At 49.5% G+C, this 21540-nt stretch overlaps 1 protein-coding gene across 1 annotated transcript in view; it reads left to right on the top strand.

The window, feature by feature from the left end:
* Positions 1-12959: 12959 nt before the first annotated feature.
* The window catches only part of LOC135056986 (gastrula zinc finger protein XlCGF26.1-like), a 64429-nt gene continuing 55848 nt past the window's right edge, over positions 12960-21540 (top strand). Inside the window, exon 1 of the mRNA XM_063962816.1 lies at positions 12960-13039. The gene's annotated coding sequence lies outside the window, so the exon portion shown is untranslated. The remainder of the gene's footprint in view (positions 13040-21540) is intronic.

The raw sequence follows: 21540 nt of genomic DNA, 5'->3' as shown, positions 1-21540 counted from the left end.
AACTTCCCTCCAAGTGTCTGCATGGGCGCAGCCATCTTGGATTCTGTCATCTGATCATTTCCACCAATCTGCTGTCTGTGTTGTTGATTTGCATAATTGCCTAGCCAACCCCTTCCTTGCTGCAGGTATAAGTAAGCTGTACCTGAGCAAGGAAGACGTCAGTGCTTTGGTTGTCAAACCTAGTTCCTGTTTGTCTCTCTTCTATGATTGTCTTCCAGGTTCCAGCTCCTGTCTCAAGACTTCCACCATAGAGACCCGCACCAGCATTCCACCTGCGGTGTAGCCTGACTCTCCAATCCATTGTGGATTCATCTGTTTCCAGCTACAACACTACCTGCTTCCAGCCTCAGCTTCCAGCAGAGTACAGCTTCCCTTAAAGGGCCGGTGTCCTTTCTACACTTTACCACTCTCCACCGGAATTATTATTTCTCCGCTCTCAAGTTCTACATTTCAGTTCACATTTCATCGCTCCCAAAGTTCATTTATTATTTAACTGGTTCCAGCCAGTATCCACTCCGTGCTAACAACAGTCTGGTTCCAGCCAGTATCCACAGCAGCTGTTTTACCTTCAGCAACCCAGCTCTTCCTGGAACACCAGCTGGTACAATCCTGGGTTATCTCCATTGCTACAGCCGGGCCTGGTAAGGACTTTCCATCTAGAAGATCATAAGAACTATCTCACACTACCAGTGCCCTGTGGCTCCTGCCATGCTGTAGTACTCAGGAACTGTATTTTTTCTTTGCTGACTTTTACGTTTTCTTTTATTGCTGCTGTGATGCGGAGTTGTCATAATAAACATCATTGACTTTTATCTAAGTTGTCGTGGTCACGCCTTCGGGCAGTTATTATTCATGTTACTTACATGTCCAGGGGTCTGATACAACCTCCCAGGTTCCGGTACATCTCAGCCCCTACAACTGAGGCTGCCTCCCGTCAGCTCAGGCCCTCAGTTGTGACAGTAAGCACTGACCTAATGAATCCAGCCGGAGACCAGGATCAAGCGGCCAGGCCGATGCAAGAACTGGCAGCCGGACTAGAACATCAGGAGGCTGCACAGGGCCACATCATCCGCTGTCTCCAGGATCTCTCTACTCGGCTGGATGGGATTCAGACAACTCTCCGTGGATCAGGCGCGTCTGGTGCGTCAACCACAGTGACTCCAGCTATAACCCCACCCACCTTACCCATTTCTGCTCCACGTCTTCATCTTCCAACGCCAGCAAAATTTGACGGATCTCCAAGATTCTGCAGGGGATTTCTCAACCAGTGTGAGATTCAGTTTGAGCTACAACCTGGCAATTTTCCCAGTGACCGTACAAAAATTGCCTACATTATTTCTCTTCTCAGTGGCTCAGCCCTTGATTGGGCATCACCGTTATGGGAGAGGTCCGACACCCTGCTATCTTCTTACACTGCATTTGTGTCAACATTCAGGCGCATCTTCGACGAGCCAGGCAGGGTAACTTCAGCTTCGTCTGAGATTCTCCGTTTACGCCAGGAATCACGTACTGTAGGACAATATCTTATACAGTTCCAGATCCTGGCATCCGAACTGGCATGGAACGACGAGGCCCTGTATGCTGCATTCTGGCATGGTTTATCCGAGCGTATTAAAGATGAGTTAGCTACCAGAGACTTACCCTCCAAGTTAGATGAGCTAATCTCACTTTGTACGAAAGTTGACTTACGTTTCAGAGAGAGAGCAACTGAGCGTGGAAGATCATCTGCTCCAAAATCTTCTACTCCTCCTCCTCGCCAACTGTCACCAACTACAGATGAACCCATGCAAATTGTCCGTTCCCGTTTAACTCCTGCTGAGCGCCGAAGACGTCTCTCCGAGTTTCTCTGTCTGTATTGTGCAGCTCCGTCTCACACCATTAATGCCTGTCCCAAACGTCCGGGAAACTCCAAATCCTAGCTCGCCAAGGAGAGGGCCGGCTAGGAGTAATGATCTCCTCTCCATCTCCTCAAGATTGTAACCTCCCAGTCTCGCTTCAAGTTGCTCAACGTTATCAGAACGTCATTGCCCTCCTGGATTCCGGAGCAGCTGGGAACTTTATTACTGAAGCCTATGTTAAACGGTGGTCCCTACCCACCGAGAGACTTCCTTCGTCCTTTTCCTTAACTGCTGTGGATGGCAGTAAAATTTTTGATACAGTTATTTCTCTAAGGACTCTACCAGTTCGTCTGAGAGTGGGAGTTCTTCATTCCGAACTTATTTCATTTTTAGTGATTCCAAGAGCCACACATCCTGTGGTCCTGGGCCTTCCATGGCTCCGTCTTCACAATCCTACAATTGATTGGACGACTACGCAAATCCTGGCATGGGGTTCCTCCTGTACTAAGACATGTTTGTTTAAAGTGTTGCCTGTCTGTTCTTCCTCCCCCAGGTCGTCTGATGTTCCACCTCCTCCATATCAAGATTTCACGGATGTGTTCAGTAAAGCTTCTGCTGATATCCTTCCTCCTCATAGAGAATGGGACTGCCCGATTGATCTCGTTCCAGGGAAGGTTCCACCTCGAGGCCGAACTTATCCGTTGTCTCTCCCCGAGACACATTCTATGGAGGAATACATTAAAGAGAACCTAGCAAAGGGGTTCATTCGACCTTCTTCTTCTCCAGCCGGCGCAGGCTTCTTTTTTGTAAAGAAGAAAGATGGTGGTCTGCGGCCGTGCATCGACTACAGAGGTTTGAACGACATTACCATCAAGAACCGCTATCCTTTACCCCTGATTACTGAGCTCTTTGACAGAGTTAGCGGAGCTACCATCTTTACAAAGCTGGACCTGAGAGGTGCATACAATCTCATCCGGATCCGTGAGGGTGACGAGTGGAAGACCGCATTTAACACCCGTGACGGACATTATGAGTACCTCGTCATGCCCTTCGGATTGAGCAATGCTCCAGCTGTCTTCCAGCATTTCGTCAATGAGATCTTCAGAGACATTCTATACCGTCATGTCGTGGTCTATCTAGATGATATCCTCATTTTTGCCAACGATTTAGAGGAACATCGTTTCTGGGTAAAGGAGGTTCTGTCCCGTCTCCGTGTCAATCATCTCTACTGCAAATTAGAGAAATGCGTCTTTGAAGTCAAGTCCATTCCGTTTCTAGGGTACATTGTGTCCGGTTCCGGACTAGAGATGGATCCTGAGAAACTACAAGCAATCCAGAATTGGCCGGTACCCTTAACCCTCAAAGGGGTCCAGAGGTTCTTAGGGTTCGCCAATTATTACCGAAAGTTTATACGAGACTTTTCCACCATTGTGGCGCCTATTACTGCTTTCACCAAGAAGGGTGCTAACCCGTCCAAGTGGTCTGAAGAAGCCATGCAAGCTTTTCATCTTTTAAAACAGAGGTTCATCTCTGCACCTGTCCTGAAACAGCCTGACATCGACTCTCCTTTCATCTTAGAGGTGGATGCCTCCTCCGTTGGAGTAGGAGCGGTGTTATCTCAGAGGGCTAAAGATGGTCATTTACATCCTTGCAGTTTCTTCTCACGGAAGTTCTCCCCAGCGGAGCGCAACTATGCCATTGGCGACCAGGAGTTGCTAGCCATCAAGCTCGCTCTAGAGGAGTGGAGATATCTGTTGGAGGGAGCTTCTCATTCAATCACCATCCTTACAGACCACAAGAACCTTCTATATCTAAAAGGCGCACAATGTCTCAACCCTCGTCAGGCCAGATGGGCACTTTTCTTTTCCAGGTTCGACTTTAAACTCCAGTTCTGTCCGGGCTCTCAGAATCGCAAGGCCGATGCCCTTTCCCGCTCATGGGAGCAAGAAAATGAGTCAGAGTCTTCAGACAAGCATCCTATTATAAATCCGTTGGCATTCTCCACGGTAGGGATGGACTCTACGCCCCCATCAGGGAAAAGTTTTGTGAAGCCGACACTAAGGAAGAAGCTCATGCATTGGGCCCATGCTTCCCGTTTTGCCGGACATACAGGTATCCAAAAAACCCTGGAGTTTATCTCTAGGTCCTATTGGTGGCCAACTCTGAAAAAGGACGTTTTGGAGTTTATTGCATCTTGCCCAAAGTGTGCTCAACATAAAGTATCCCGCCAGTCGCCTGCGGGGCAACTGGTTCCACTATCTGTTCCCCGTCGACCATGGACCCATTTGTCGATGGATTTTATTACAGATTTGCCCATGTGCAACAAGTTCAATACCATCTGGGTGGTAGTTGACCGGTTCACCAAGATGGCACACTTCATTCCTCTCACCGGTCTTCCGTCAGCTTCCAAGTTGGCTCAAGTATTCATACAAGAGATCTTCCGACTCCACGGTCTTCCAGAAGAAATTATCTCAGATCGAGGAGTTCAATTCACAGCCAAATTCTGGCGAAGTTTATGTCAAGTCCTCCAAGTCAAGTTAAAGTTTTCCACGGCTTACCATCCTCAGACCAATGGTCAAACTGAGAGGGTGAATCAGGACTTGGAGGCCTTCCTCCGCATCTATGTGTCCTCCTCTCAAGATGACTGGGTTCAATTACTTCCCTGGGCCGAGTTCTGTCATAACAACCAGTATCATTCTTCATCTTCCTCAACACCATTCTTCACCAACTTTGGATTCCACCCTAAAGTCCCTGAGTTCCAACCGCTTCCAGCAACTTCTGTTCCCGCAGTGGATATCACCTTGCATCAGTTTGCCAATATCTGGAAGAGCGTACGATCAGCTCTGCTCAAGGCATCGTTCAGGTACAAGAAGTTTGCGGATAAGAAGCGTCGAGCAGTTCCTGCTCTCAAGGTGGGTGATCGGGTATGGTTATCCACGAAGAATTTGAGGTTAAGAGTTCCCAGTATGAAGTTTGCACCTCGCTACATCGGTCCTTTTAAAATTGATCAAGTCATCAATCCTGTTGCTTACAGACTCCAGTTACCTCCCTTCTTAAAAATACCCAGGACATTCCATGTTTCCCTGTTGAAACCGCTAATCTTGAATCGGTTTCATTCCTCACTTCCACCAACTCCGAAAGTCCAAACTCAACGAGGCGTTGAGTATGAAGTGGCCAAGATCCTGGACTCACGTCACCGTTACGGTCAACTTCAGTATCTCATTGACTGGAAGGGCTATGGTCCTGAAGAACGCTCTTGGACCAATGCCTCTGACGTCCATGCTCCTGCCTTGGTCCGAAATTTCCACGCAAAGTTTCCTTTAAAGCCTAAGAAGTGTCCTGGGGCCACTCCTAAAGGGGGGGGTGCTGTCACGATCCGGGTATCTGGACGCCATTACTTACCCTTCAGATGCCTCCTAAGGCGGGCTCAGCGTTCCAGGACCGGATTCCGCTGTTCCTGAGTTTCCACATGCAGAGTGGTCTTTTCATCAGCCGCGGCCTCCGCTGTGCCCGCGTGGTTAAATGTGCATCTATCAGCCTGGCGTCTCCTGTCTCCGGTGGCCGGCGCCGCCATTACTGTTTCCCAGACCACATGGATTACAAACCAAACTTCCCTCCAAGTGTCTGCATGGGCGCAGCCATCTTGGATTCTGTCATCTGATCATTTCCACCAATCTGCTGTCTGTGTTGTTGATTTGCATAATTGCCTAGCCAACCCCTTCCTTGCTGCAGGTATAAGTAAGCTGTACCTGAGCAAGGAAGACGTCAGTGCTTTGGTTGTCAAACCTAGTTCCTGTTTGTCTCTCTTCTATGATTGTCTTCCAGGTTCCAGCTCCTGTCTCAAGACTTCCACCATAGAGACCCGCACCAGCATTCCACCTGCGGTGTAGCCTGACTCTCCAATCCATTGTGGATTCATCTGTTTCCAGCTACAACACTACCTGCTTCCAGCCTCAGCTTCCAGCAGAGTACAGCTTCCCTTAAAGGGCCGGTGTCCTTTCTACACTTTACCACTCTCCACCGGAATTATTATTTCTCCGCTCTCAAGTTCTACATTTCAGTTCACATTTCATCGCTCCCAAAGTTCATTTATTATTTAACTGGTTCCAGCCAGTATCCACTCCGTGCTAACAACAGTCTGGTTCCAGCCAGTATCCACAGCAGCTGTTTTACCTTCAGCAACCCAGCTCTTCCTGGAACACCAGCTGGTACAATCCTGGGTTATCTCCATTGCTACAGCCGGGCCTGGTAAGGACTTTCCATCTAGAAGATCATAAGAACTATCTCACACTACCAGTGCCCTGTGGCTCCTGCCATGCTGTAGTACTCAGGAACTGTATTTTTTCTTTGCTGACTTTTACGTTTTCTTTTATTGCTGCTGTGATGCGGAGTTGTCATAATAAACATCATTGACTTTTATCTAAGTTGTCGTGGTCACGCCTTCGGGCAGTTATTATTCATGTTACTTACATGTCCAGGGGTCTGATACAACCTCCCAGGTTCCGGTACATCTCAGCCCCTACAACTGAGGCTGCCTCCCGTCAGCTCAGGCCCTCAGTTGTGACATTTTTCAGATGCTTGAGAGTTGATCCGTTCCATTTCGAGTGTTAATGCTTGACACAAGGATCCCATACAGTGAATCTTCATCCTCCATTTATTACATCAACGAGGACTACTTTTATTAAGGGTGAATGCATTCTATATTAGTTGTTCACTCACTTATGCATGTCACTTGGTGAGCGCTATTGTCATATGTGAAAGCTCTCTTTTTCTATTATCAATGGTCTGCTTGGAAGCAGGACACCCAAGGAGCATACAGGACAAACAGAGACTCTGTTTTCCTAATCTGAGCCGTTCAGGCGACATACATTATCAAAGCTCTGACCACATCCAGAGACTTTGATTCAGCCAAAGCGCCAGTAGCCACTGGCACCACAATAGGTTGGTTAATATGAAAAGAGGAAACCACCTTCCGCAGAAACTGTTGCCGAGATCTCAACTCAGCTCCATCTTCAAGGAAGATCAAATAAGGGCTCGTGAGACAAGGCCGCCAAATCGGACAACCGCCTTGCGGATACCAAGGCCAACAAAATGACTACTTTCCAAGTGAGGAATTTCAATTCTACCTTACGTAAAGGTTCAAACCAATGGGATTGAAGGAACTGTAACACCAAGTTAAGGTCCCAAGGTGCCACAAAAGGAGGTTGGATGTGCAACACCCCTTTTACAAACGTCTGCACCTCAGTAAATGTGAGGCCCGTTGTTTCTGAAAGAAAACCGACAAAGCAGAAATCTGTACTTTAATGGAGCCCAATTTAAGGCCTGCATCCACTCCAGCTTGTAGGAAGTGGAGAAAAGCGTCCAAGGTTAAACTTCTCCGCAGGAGCTTTCTTGGATTTGCACCAGGAAATATATTTCCTCCAAATACGGTGATAGTGCTTTGACGTCACTCCCTTTCTAGCCTGAATAAGAGTGGGGATGACTTCCCTGGGAATAACCTTTCGGGCTAAGATTTGGCGTTCAACCGCCATGCCATCAATCATAGCCGCGGTAAATCCTGATACAGACACGGCCAGGGATTTTCCACTAGTAAACTCCCCAATGATTTGTCACTTCTGTGAAGACCTCTGGATGAATCCCCCACTCTCCTGGATGGAAATCGTGTCTGCTGAGGAAATCCGCTTCCCAGTTGTCTACTCCTGGAATGAATACCGCTGACAGAGCGCTTACCCGTTTCTCCGCCCAATGGAGAATCTTTGCGGCTTCTGCCATTGTTGCTCTGCTTCTTCCTGACTCGACCACCTTCCCTGGAAGTTTTCCCCACGTGTGACTGCACCCCAACCCCGGAGACTTGCAGCCGTGGTCACTAGAATCCAATCCTGGATCCCGAACCTGCGTCCTTCGAGGAGGTGAGAACCGTGCAGCCACTACAGGAGTGATATCCTCGTCTGGGGAGGCAGGATTATTTTCCGTTGCATGTGTAGATGGGAACCAGACCATTTCCCACTGGAACACTCTGGCATGGAATCTGCCAAACTGAATGGCCTCGTTGGCCGCCACCATCTTTACCAGCAATCGAGTGCATTGATGGATCGACACTCTGGTTGGTTTTAGAATTAACTTGACTAGAGCCTGAATTTCCCAGGCCTTTTCCACCGGGAGAAAAACTCTCTGTAGTTCTGTATCCAGAACCATTCCCAGAAATGACAGCCGGGTCGTCGGGATCAACTGAGATTTTGGCAGGTTGAGGAGCCAACCATGTTGCCGCAACACCGTCAGGGACAGTGCAATGTGTTGCATCAATCTGTCCCTGCATCTCGCTTTTATCAGGAGATCGTCCAAGTATGGGATAATCATGACACCTTGCTTCCGCAGAAGAAGCATCATCTCCGCCATCACTTTGGTGAAAATCCTCGGAGCCATGGACAGACCAAACGGCAATGTCTGAAATTGGTAATGACAATCTTGAACTGCAAAGCGCAGGAAAGCCTGATGTGGAGGATAAATGGGAACATGCAGGTAAGCATCCTTTATGTCCAAAGAGACCATAAAGTCCCCTTTCTCCAGACTGGAGATCACCGCTCGGAGAGACTCCATCTTGAACTTGAATTTCTGTAGAAAGAAATTTAGGTCTTTTAGGTTTAGGATCGGTCTGACCGAGCCGTCCGGCTTCGGGACCACGAATAGGCTGGAATAAAAGCCTACTCCCTGCTGCGCAGGAGGAACCTTGATAATGACCTGGTTTTGAGACAACTTTTGTATTGGGTCGCAAACTAGCTCCCTGCTGGGCAGAGAAGCTGGCAAGGCTGATTTGAAAAAACGGCGAGGGGGAACGTCTTGAAACTCCGGCTTGTACCCTTGTGACACAATTTTTAAAATCCAAGGGTCCAGACCCGAGCGAACCCAGACCTGACTTAAGAGCTTTAGACGTGCCCCCACAGGCGCGGACTCCCGCAGAGGAGTCCCGGCGTCATGTGGTGAACTTGGCAGAAGCCGGGGAGGACTTCTGCTCCTGGGAAGCAGGAGGGCCTGGGTTTCTTTTACCCTGCTCCCTGCCTCTAGTAGCAAGGAAGGCAGAGCCTCGACCCCTTCGGTATCTATTGGGCCGAAAGGAATGCATTTGATAATGATGCGTTTTCTTATGTTTAGGGGGGACATAAGGCAAAAAGGACGATTTGCCAGCGGTAGCCGTAGATACTAGGTCTGTAAGACCGTCCCCAAACAACGCACCTCCTTTATATGGCAGAGATTCCATGTTTCTTTTAGAATCAGAATCCGCATTCCACTGGTGTGTCCATATTGCTCGCCTAGCACCTACCGCCATAGCATTGGCTTTTGCTACCAAAAGACCAATATCCCTTTGCGATTCCTTAAGGTACGCTACAGCGTCCTTGATGTAACCCAGCGTCAGCATAATGCTGTCTCTGTCTAGGGTATCTAAATCTGATAACAAAGAATCAGCCCATTTTTCAATAGCACTACTGACCCACGCCGAAGCAATGACCGGACGGAGTTGTGAACCCGTGGTCGCATAAATGGTGTCACAATCCAGGTATCTGGACGCCATTACTTGCCTTTCAGATGTCTCCTGAGGCTGGCTCAGCGTCCCAAGGCCGGATCTCATCTGTGTCCACACACTGCATATCCCTCCTGTCACACTGAGACGCTGTCACAGTGGCGCCATGTTTGAATCCTGCATGGTGTCTTCTGTCCTCCGCTGCCGCTCCTGTGTTATAGTTGCAGGTTGTCAGTGTGGTGTTTCATGCCTGCCGCGGCCTCCGCTGTCATCCACGAGTCTCAGCATATATTTGTCAGTCTGGCGTCTCCTGTCCTCTGCGGCCGGCGCTGCCATTACAGTTATGTTTTCACATGGTTTCCCAAACCAGTTTTCCCTCCAAGTTCTAACATGGGCGCAGCCATGTTGGATCCAATCACATGCTTCAGTTCCACCAATCCACTGCCTCTGGAAATCTGCATAATTGCCCAGCCAATACCTACCTTGCTGCAGGTATAAGTATCCTGTGCCTGGGCCAGGAAGACGTCAGTGCTTTGTTTGTCATACCTTGTTCCAGGCTCTCTCCCCTATGGTTGTTTCTCCAGGTTCCAGCTCCTGTCTCCATCATCCACTAAGAGACCCGCACCTGCCTACCATCCTGCGGTGCAGCCTGACTCTGCAGTCCTCCGTGGCTGTTCCAGTTTCCAGCTATTTCATCTGCTTCCAGCAGTATCCACTACCACCGGTAACCATCCTTCAACTCCTCTGTTTCCACGCTCCCTAGCATCTTACAGTACAGTACCCACTCCGTGTTTCCTCCTTAATATTTAAAGCATTTAACACATTAGCCCAGTCAGGAGTCGGCTGCGCCGACGGGGCCACCCTACTGCATGCTATGCTCCCATTACAGGCTCTTCCTGGGAAGAGCACTCCACCTCGGACATTGTCCACCACACGTGGACAAACACACCGGACTATAGGGGACAGACCTAATAGAAGTCAGAGCGAGACACAGAAGGAGTATGCCAGCTCACAGCCCAACGCTGCTGTACATGTCTGGGACAGCTAGAAACTGCCCCAGACTGCAGCGTTTGTACACAAGATATAAATATATATATTATCAATCACAGTGCCCCCCCCCCCCCTGTTTTACACCCTGATACTTGTATGACGCGGTGAGGAGGAGCAGCGTCCTGCAGCTAGAGGAGAGAAAATGGCACCGGGCCAATTGTGAGCTGAGGAGAAGCCCCGCCCCCTGAATGGCGCGCTTCTTCCCGCACTTTAAGAAATTCTTTATACTGGCGGGGGTTAAGGGGACATAAATGTCTTATAATCACCAGCTTTTTAAGAGGCCAATGCTGCCCAGGGGTCAGTGCCACATACACATAATTCCCCTCGTAGTGTCAGGTACACATAATTCCCCTAGTAGTGCCAGGTACACATAAATCCCCTAGTAGTGCCAGGTACACATAAATCCCCTAGTAGTGCCAGGTACACATAATTTGCCTAGTAGTGCCAGGTACACATAATTCGCCTAGTAGTGCCAGGTACACATAATGTCCTTAGTAGTGCCAGGTACACATAATGTCCTTAGTAGTGCCAGGTACACATAATGTCCTTAGTAGTGCCAGGTACACATAATTCCCCTAGTAGTGCCAGGTACACATAATGCCCCCAATACTGCAAGGTACACATAATTCCCCAAGTAGTGCCTGATACACATAATGCCCCCCAGTATAGTACCAGTTACATATAATGTCCCTAGTAGTGCCAGATACACATAATTTCTCTATTAGTGCCAGATACACATTAGAAGTATTAATAAGTGTAATAAGCGTCAGAGCGTGCTGTTTCCGGATAAGTGACTTTCTGTGTATAATACACACTAGATACTGAGACTTTCATTCCCCATTATAAGGGTGAGAGGCCGACTATCCGGTGACCCGTGGCCCCCGGCGAGATTCCCCAATAACTTGAAACCACAACGATCTTGGGCAAACTTGGTCACAGCTTTATTGAAAATACACCAATACAGAATAAAATCGCAGGGCAAGGAAAGAATGAGTGAGCAAGGCTCCTATAACCATGTTCGTAAAAATAGCTAGAGGGGTACCCGGCCCAACCGCGTGGGCGCGCCACATCCCGCCCCCCCCCCCCCCCCCGGATACCTATGGGTGAAGGCGTGCTCAGCTCAACTTTGTGGGCACGCCGCATCCCGCCCCCCTGCCTACCAGTGTATGTGGGTGCGTTCGGACCAACCTTGTAGGCACGCAACATCTGCCCCACCTGGGGACCCCGACACCATGTGCATACCACCTTGAACTGGCACGCAGCCCGTGCGACCCAACCGTCCCAAGTCGGAGCCAGGCGTGCGGCCTGGTGAATATGACTGGCCGTCTGCCATCCCCTTACGTAACATTCCATACCATGCCTTGCTCACCACTTTCCCCACGCCGCTCACAAAGACTGTGACAATTTTTCGATCACCGCACTGAGTGTAACCAGATAACATTCCAGTAATAACGCTTTACCCAATAACAGCTCTTGCATATACCGCTTATTTAATGTTTGTTTTTTTTAAACGTGACCTCAACGACAACATTTTAAACACAGATCACAATAAATTACCCCTCACCTGCTTACACCGCAATATGGTTCTATGCACAAGAAAGGCTTGCTATAGCCTCCGGCTGGGTAGGTGGGCAACCTTACCGGTAAGAAGTACCTCCTCTCCCGCCTGCTGCTCCTTAAGAACGCTGCACCAGTATTGCCTCCCTGCCCGCGACCGCGCTGCCCCACTGGCTACCCCAGGTGCCAAATCGGGGACGAGCTCACTTGCCCGCCCCCCTGCCTTTCCCGCCGCCAGCCATGCACCCCCTCGCGGCCCTCCCCCTTTAACCGGCTTCGGTGGCCATTTTGGCGTCCTTTACCCCTATTACACAGAGTATAAATGTCACCATCACTCTCCTCCCTATACACATACATATTACACACATAGCTCCCATTCATACATACATATATACTCACAGAGGGGTGTGCTGCCCTATATCCTCACCCCTGCTACTCAGCCCATAATGCTGCACCACAGGCTGCTCCAGCTGCACTATAACAAGGCACCAGAGGCTGCTCCAGCTGCACTATCACAAGGCACCAGAGGCTGCTCCCCCTGTAGTACAGCAACCTGACACCAGAGCTGCTCAGCCTATAGAATAATAATAATAATAATAATAATAATAATAATAATAATAATAATATCATTACCTGCTGCCAGACACAGCAATGGCTGATCTCTGCTCCTAGTACTGCCTTGTGGGAAAGATAGAGGGAAGGAGGAGCTAAGACCAGGGGAAAATGGGCACCGCTCTTGACGTCACTACACGGCCCGTGAACCTATTGCTGCTTCCGGATTGGTCTACAAGAAAATGGCCGCCGGCCTCCTCCACTGAGGACATCTATGGCTATACTAATTACAGAGTTTTTTGTGGCCGAGGTGTTGGACGGGAGGGGCAAGACACCAGGAAGCAGCCTGTGCCAATCACGCCCTATTTCCGGACACTGCGTTTCACTGTATGTGCGTTCCACATTACTTCCGGCTTGCGCGTTCCAACTGTCGGCCTGTGCGTTCCACACACAGGAAGTGATTTTTTTCAGGTCCGTTAGGCCACGTAGTTCTAACATCTACCCGGCCAGTCTCCGTCAAGATCAGGTAATGGCGTCTTACTATACAGGGTGAACAGTCTGTGGTGTCCTGTTATTATTATTATACAGGGGGAGCAGCCTCTGGTGTTCTGTTATTATTGTTATACAGGGGGAGCAGCCTGTGGTGTCCTGTTATTATTATTATTATTATTATTATTATTATTTCTCTGACGTCCTAGTGGATGCTGGGGACTCCGTCAGGACCATAGGGAATAGACGGCTCCGCAGGAGACTGGGCACTCTAAGAAAGATTTAGGACTACCTGGTGTGCACTGGCTCCTCCCCCTATGACCCTCCTCCAAGCCTCAGTTAGATTTCTGTGCCCGGCCGAGCTGGATGCACACTAGGGGCTCTCCTGAGCTTCTAGAAAGAAAGTATAGTTTAGGTTTTTTATTTTACAGTGAGACCTGCTGGCAACAGGCTCACTGCAACGAGGGACTAAGGGGAGAAGAAGCGAACCTACCTAACTGGTGGTAGCTTGGGCTTCTGAGGCTACTGGACACCATTAGCTCCAGAGGGATCGAACACAGGACCCGACCTCATCGTCCGTTCCCGGAGCCGCGCCGCCGTCCCCCTTACAGAGCCAGAAGCAAGAAGGTCCAGGAAAATCGGCGGCTGAAGACTTCTGTCTTCTCCAAGGTAGCGCACAGCACTGCAGCTGTGCGCCATTGCTCCTCATGCACACCACACACTGCGGTCACTGATGGGTGCAGGGCGCTGGGGGGGGGGGCGCCCTGAGCAGCAATTAAAAACACCTTGGCTGGCAAACTGACACCATATATAGCCCCAGGGGCTATATAGGTGTAAATTAACCCCTGCCAGAATTATTAAAATAGCTGGAGAAAGCCCGCCGAAAAAGGGGCGGAGCCATCTCCCTCAGCACACTGGCGTCATTTTACCTCACAGCTCCGCTGGAAGGATCGCTCCCTGGCTCTCCCCTGCAGTCCTGCACTACAGAAAGGGTAAAAAAGAGGGGGGGGGGGGGCACAAATTTAGGCGCAGTATAAAATATATATGCAGCTATAAGGGAAAACACTTTTTATAGGTGATATCCCTGTGGTATATAGCGCTCTGGTGTGTGCTGGCATACTCTCCCTCTGTCTCCCCAAAGGGCTTTGTGGGGTCCTGTCCTCTGTCAGAGCATTCCCTGTGTGTGTGCTGTGTGTCGGTACTGCTGTGTCGACATGTATGATGAGGAAAATGATGTGAAAGCGGAGCAAATGCCTGTGAATGTGCTGTCACTCCCTGCGGGGTCGACACCTGTGTGGATGGACTTATGGAAGGAATTACGTGACAGTGTCAACTCCTTACACAAAAGGTTTGACGACATGGGACAGCCGGCTACTCAGCTTGTGCCTGTTCCAGCGTCTCAAATGTCATCAGGGGCTTTAAAACGCCCGCTACCTCAGATGACAGATACAGATGTCGACACGGATGCCGACTCCAGTGTCGACGACGATGAGACTAGTGTACCCTCCAATAGGTCCACCCGTTACATGATTGAGGCAATGAAAAATGTATTACACATTTCTGATAATACCCCAGGTACCACAAAAAAGGGTATTATGTTTGGTGAGAAAAAACTGCCAGTAGTTTTTCCTGCATCTGAGGAATTAAATGAGGTGTGTGAGGAAGCGTGGACTTCCCCAGATAAGAAATTTATAATTTCTAAACGGTTATTGGCAGCGTACCCTTTACCACCAGAGGATAGGTCACGTTGGGAAACACCCCCTAGGGTAGATAAAGCGCTGACACGCTTATCAAAAAAGGTGGCACTACCGTCTCCGGATACGGCCGCCCTAAAGGAACCTGCTGATAGAAAGCAGGAAACTACCCTTAAAGCTATATACACACACACGGGCATTATATTGAGACCAGCTATTGCATCGGCATGGATGTGCAGTGCTGCAGCTGCGTGGTCAGATTCCCTGTCGGATAATATTGATACTATGGATAGGGACAATATTTTGCTGACGATAGAGCATATAAAAGACGCCGTCTTATACATGCGTGATGCACAGAGGGATATTTGCCGGCTGGCATCAAAAATAAGCGCTATGTCCATTGCCGCCAGAAGGGGGTTATGGACTCGGCAATGGTCAGGCGATGCCAACTCGGAACGGAACATTGAAGTTTTGCCCTATAAGGGGGTGGAACTGTTTGGGGATGGTCTTTCAGACCTCGTTTCCACAGCTACTGCTGGGAAATCGACTTTTTTGCCACAGACTACCCCACAGCAAAAGAAAGCACCGTATTATCAGGTACAGTCCTTTCGGGCCCAGAAAAGCAAGAGGGCTAGAGGCTCATCCTTTCTGCCGAGAGGCAAAGGTAGAGGGAAAAAGCTGCAGCACACAGCTAGTTCCCAAGAGCAGAAGTCCTCCCCTGCGTCCGGTAAGTCCACAGCATGACGGTGGGGCTGCTCAGGCGGACCCGGGTACGGTGGGTGCCCGTCTCAGAAAATTCAGCGCACAGTGGGCTCTCTCACAGGTGGATCCCTGGGTCCTTCAAGTAGTATCTCAGGGGTACAGGCTGGAATTCGAGACGTCTCCCCCCCCCCCCCCCCCCCCGCCGTTTCCTAAAATCTGCCTTACCGGCAACTCCCTCTGCCAGGGAGGCAGTGTTGGTGGCTATTCAAAAACTGTATTCACAGCAAGTGATTGTCAAGGTACCCCTCCTTCAGCAAGGAAAGGGTTACTATTCCACAATGTTTGTGGTACCGAAACCGGGCGGTTCGGTGAGACCCATCTTAAATTTAAAATCCTTGAACACTTATATCAGAAGATTCAAGTTCAAGATGGAATCGCTCAGGGCGTTTATTGCGAGCCTGGACGAGGGGTATTACATGGACTCCCTGGACATCAAGGATGCGTACCTGCATGTCCCCATTTACCCTCCTCACCAGGAGTACCTCAGATTTGTGGTACAGGACTGTCGCTATCAGTTCCAGACGCTGCCGTTTGGGTTATCCACGGCACAGAGGGTCTTTACCAAGGTAATGGCCGAAATGATGATACTCCTTCGCAAGAAGGGAGTTTTAATTATCCCGTACTTGGACGATCTCCCGATAAAGGCGAGGTCCAAAGAACAGTTGGTAGTGGGGGTAGCACTTTCTCGGGAAGTGCTGCAACAGCACGGCTGGATTCTCAATATTCCAAAGTCACAGCTAGTCCTGACGACACGTCTTCTGTTCCTGGGAATGATTCTGGACACTGACCAGAAAAAAGTGTTTCTTCCAGTGGAAAAAGCCGAGGAGTTGTCATCTCTAGTCAGAAACCTCCTAAAACCAGGACAGGTGTAGGTACATCAATGCACACGAGTCCTGGGAAAAATGGTAGCTTCGTACGAAGCAATTCCATTCGGAAGGTACCACGCAAGGATTTTCCAGTGGGACCTGTTGGACAAATGGTCCGGGTCCCATCTCCAGATGCAGCAGCGGATAACCCTGTCGGCTGGTAAACCGTTGGGAAAGACCACAGGTGGACATGATGGCGTCCCGCCTCAACAAAAAGCTAAACAGATATTGCGCCAGGTCAAGGGACCCTCAGGCGATCGCTGTGGATGCTCTAGTAACACCGTGGGTGTACCAGACGGTTTATGTGTTTCCTCCTCTGCCTCTCATTCCCAAGGTACTGAGAATAATACGAAGGCGAGGAGTGAAAACTATACTCGTTCCGGATTGGCCAAGAAGAGCTTGGTACCCGGAACTTCAAGAGATGCTTTCAGAGGACCCATGGCCTCTACCGCTACGGCGGGACCTGCTGCAGCAGGGGCCCTGCCTGTTCCAAGACTTACCGCGGCTGCATTTGACGGCATGGCGGTTGAACACCGGATCCTGAAGGAAAAAGGCATTCCGGAGGAAGTCATCCCTACCCTGATCAAGGCCAGGAAGGATGTTACTGCAAAACTTTATCACCACATTTGGCGGAAATATGTTGCTTGGTGTGAGGCCAGGAAGGCCCAAACGGAGGAATTTCAACTGGGTCGATTCCTGCATTTCCTGCAAGCAGGGGTGACGTTGGGCCTCAAATTGGGGTCCATTAAGGTCCAGATTTCGGCTCTGTCGATTTTCTTCCAGAAAGAACTGGCTTCACTGCCTGAAGTTCAGACTTTTGTCAAAGGAGTTCTGCATATTCAGCCTCCTTTTGTGCCCCCGGTGGCACCTTGGGATCTCAATGTGGTTTTGGAGTTCCTGAAATCACATTGGTTTGAGCCACTTAAGACTGTGGATTTGAAATATCTCACGTGGAAAGTGGTCATGTTGTTGGCCCTGGCTTCGGCCAGGCGTGTATCTGAATTGGCGGCTTTGTCTTGTAAAAGCCCTTATCTGATTTTCCATATGGATAGGGCAGAGCTGAGAACTCGTCCTCAGTTTCTCCCGAAGGTGGTATCAGCTTTTCACTTGAACCAACCTATTGTGGTGCCTGCAGCTACTAGGGACTTGGAGGATTCCAAATTACTGGACGTAGTCAGGGCTTTGAAAATTTATGTTTCCAGGACGGCTGGAGTCAGGAAAACTGACTCGCTGTTTATCCTGTATGCACCCAACAAGCTGGGTGCTCCTGCTTCTAAGCAGACTATCGCTCGCTGGATTTGTAGCACTATTCAGCTGGTGCATTCTGCGGTGGGATTACCGCAGCCTAAATCTGTAAAAGCCCATTCCACAAGGAAGGTGGGCTCATCTTGGGCGGCTGCCCGAGGGGTCTCGCCTTTACAGCTTTGCCGAGCTGCTACTTGGTCAGGGGCAAACACGTTTGCAAAATTCTACAAATTTGATACCCTGGCTGAGGAGGACCTGGAGTTCTCTCATTCGGTGCTGCAGAGTCATCCGCACTCTCCCGGCCATTTGGGAGCTTTGGTATAATCCCCATGGTCCTTACGGAGTCCCCCGCATCCACTAGGACGTCAGAGAAAATAAGAATTTACTCACCGGTAATTCTATTTCTCGTAGTCCGTAGTGGATGCTGGGCACCCATCCCAAGTGCGGATTGTCTGCAATACTTGTAAATAGTTATTGTTACACAAATCGGGTTGTTATTGCGAGCCATCTGTTCAGAGGCTCCGTTGTTATCATACTGTTAACCGGGGTTCCTATCACGAGTTATATGGTGTGATTGGTGTGGCTGGTATGAGTCTTACCCGGGATTCAAAATCCTTCCTTATTGTGTCAGCTCTTCCGGGCACAGTGTCCTAACTGAGGCTTGGACGAGGGTCATAGGGGGAGGAGCCAGTGCACACCAGATAGTCCTAAATCTTTCTTTAGATGTGCCCAGTCTCCTGCGGAGCCGTCTATACTCGCATGGTCCTTACGGAGTCCCCAGCAACCTCTACGGACTAGGAGAAAAAGATTTACCGGTAAGTTTAAAATCTTATTTTTAAATGTAAAAGACGACCCTTCTGTTCCTGATACTAGGGTCTGTATGTATAAGGGGAAGAAACCTGAGGTAACGTTTCCCCCTTCTCATGAACTGAACGCTCTGTTTGAAAAGATGTGGGACACTCCTGACAAGAAGTTCCAAATTCCCAAGAGAATTCCGGTGGCATATCCATTCCCCACTGCTGATAGGGAAAAATGGGAGTTAGTCCCCGTAGTGGATAAGGCCCTGTCACATATGTCAAAACAGGTGGCTTTACCGTCCTCCGGTACGGCAGCCCTTAAAGACCCTGCGGATCGTAAGCAAGAAGCTACTCTGAAATCCATTTATGCGACCATGGGTGCTCAACTCAGACAGGTCATTGCTTCTGCGTGGGTCAGTAGTGCTATTGAGAAATGGGCAGATTCCTTGTTATCTGATATAGATACCCACAGAGACAGCATAATGCTAACGCTGGGTTACATCAAGGACGCTGCGGCGTACCTTAAAGAATCTGCCAGGGATATTGGTCTTTTGGGAGCAAAAGCCAATGCTATGGCGGTAGGTGCTAGATGAGCATTGTGGATTCACCAGTGGAATGCGGATTCTGATTCCAAAAGAAATATGGAATCTCTGCCATATAAAGGAGGTGCGTTGTTTGGGGACGGTCTTACAGACCTAGTATCTACGGCTACCGCTGGCAAATCGTAATTTTTGCCTTATGTTCCCCCTAAACATAAGAAAACGCATCATTATCAAATGCATTCCTTTCGCCCAATGGATACCGAAGGGGACGAGGCTCTGCCTTCCTTGCTACTAGAGGCAGGGGGCAGGGTCAAAGACACCCAGGCCCTCCTGCTTCCCAGGAGCAGAAGTCCTCCCGGCTTCTGCCAAGTCCACCGCATGATGCTGGGGCTCGCCTGTGGGGGCACGTCTAAAGCTCTTCAGTCAGGTCTGGGTTCGCTCGGGCCTGGACCCTTGGATTTTAAAAATTGTGTCACAAGGGTACAAGCTAGAGTTTCAAGATGTTCCCCTCGCCATTTTTTCAAATCAGCCTTGCCAGCTTCTCTGCCCAACAGAGAGCTAGTGTGCAATGCAATACAAAAATTGTGCCAAAACCAGGTCATTATCATGGTTCCCCCTGCGCAACAGGGACAAGGCTTTTATTCCAGCCTATTCGTGGTCCCGAAGCCGGACGGCTCGGTCAGACCGATCCTAAACCTAAAAGACCTAACTTTCTTTCTGCAGAAATTCAAATTCAAGATGGAGTCTCTCCGAGCAGTTATCTCCAGTCTGGAAAAAGGGGACTTTATGATCTCCTTGGACATAAAGGATGCCTACCTACAGGTTCCCATTTATCCTCCACATCAGGCTTTCCTGCGGTTTGCAGTTCAGGATTATCATTACCATTTTCAGACGTTACCTTTTGGTCTGTCCATGGCTCCGAGGATTTTTACCAAAGTGATGGCGGAGATGATGCTCCTTCTACGGAAGCAAGGAGTCATGATTATCCCGTACTTGGACGATCTCCTGATAAAAGCGAGATGCAGGGACAACTTGGTGTGACACATTGCACTGTTCCTGACAGTTCTACACCAACATGGTTGGCTCATCAACTTGCCAAAATCTCAGCTGATCCCAACGACCCGGCTGTCGTTTCTGGGAATGATTCTGGACACAGAACTACAGAGAGTTTTTCTCCCAGAGGAAAAGGCTTGGGTACTTCAGACTCTGGTAAAACAAATCCTGAAACCAACCAGAGTGTCGATCCATCAATGCACTCGATTGCTGGGAAAGATGGAGGCGGCCTACGAGGCCATTCAGTTTGGCAGATTCCATGCCAGAGTGTTCCAGTGGGACCTGTTGGACAAATGGTCCGGTTTCCACCTACACATGCAACGCAATATAATCCTGTCTCCCATGACAAGGATATCACTCCTGTGGTGGCGGCACGGTTCGCACCTCCTCGAGGGACGCAGGTTCGGGATCCAGGATTGGATTCTAGTAACCACGGACGCAAGTCTCCGGGGTTGGGGTGCAGTCACATGGGGGGAAAACTTCCAGATAAGGTGGTCGAGTCAAGAATCCTGTCTCCACATAAATGTGCTGGAGTTAAGGCCCATTTACAACGGCCTCCTCCAAGTGGATCACTTTCTTCGAAGTCTACCCGTCCTCATCCAGTCGGACAATGTCACAGCAGTAGCTTACATAAACCGCCAGGGCGGAACAAAAAGCAGAGCAGCAATGGCAGAAGCCACAAAGATTCTCCATTGGGCGGAGAAACATGTCAGCGGTCTTCATTCCAGGAGTAGACAACTGGGAAGCGGACTTCCTCAGCAGACACGATCTCCATCCAGGAGAGTGGGGCCTTCATCCAGAGGTCTTCACAGAAGTGACAAGTCATTGGGGAGTTCAAGTGGACATGATGGCGTCTCGTCTCAACAAGAAGCTCCAGAGCTATTGTGCCAGGTCAAGGGACCATCAAGCCATAGCGGTGGACGCTCTGGTGACACCGTGGGTGTTTCAGTCGGTGTATGTTTTCCCTTAACTTCCTTTCATTCCGAGGGTGTTAAAGATCATAAGAAGAACAAAGGTTCCGACGATCCTGATTGTTCCGGACTGGCCAAGGAGGGCTTTGTATCCAGATCTTCAGGATTTACTCGTGGAAAATCCCTGGCCGCTTCCTCTACGGGAGAACCTGTTACAACAGTGGCCGTGTCTGTATCAAGATTTACCGCGGCTACGTTTGATGGCATGGCGGTTGAATGCCAGATTTTAGCCCAAAAGGGTATTCCCAGTGAAGTAATTCCCACTCGTATTCAGGCTAGAAAGGGTGCGACGTCGAAGCACTATCACCGTATTTGGAGGAAATCTATTTCCTGGGGTGAGTCCAAGAAGACTCCTGCTGAGAAATTTAACCTTGGACGTTTTCTCCAAGCTGGAGTGGATGCGGGCCTAAAATTAGGCTCTATTAAAGTACAGAATTCTGCTTTGTCTGTTTTCTTTCAGAAACAATTGGCCTCTCTTCCTGAGGTGCAGACGTTTGTAAAAGGGGTGTTGCACATCCAACCTCTTTTTGTGCCTCCTGTGGCACCATGGGACCTTAACGTTGTGTTACAGTTCCTTCAATCCCATTGGTTTGAACCTTTACGAAAGG

Source organism: Pseudophryne corroboree, chromosome 3 (genome assembly GCF_028390025.1).
Source record: "Pseudophryne corroboree isolate aPseCor3 chromosome 3, aPseCor3.hap2, whole genome shotgun sequence".
In the NCBI taxonomy this organism is placed as follows: domain Eukaryota; kingdom Metazoa; phylum Chordata; class Amphibia; order Anura; family Myobatrachidae; genus Pseudophryne; species Pseudophryne corroboree.
The sequence above is the reverse complement of the archived record's forward strand: the minus strand, read 5'-3'. Positions and strand labels throughout refer to the sequence as shown.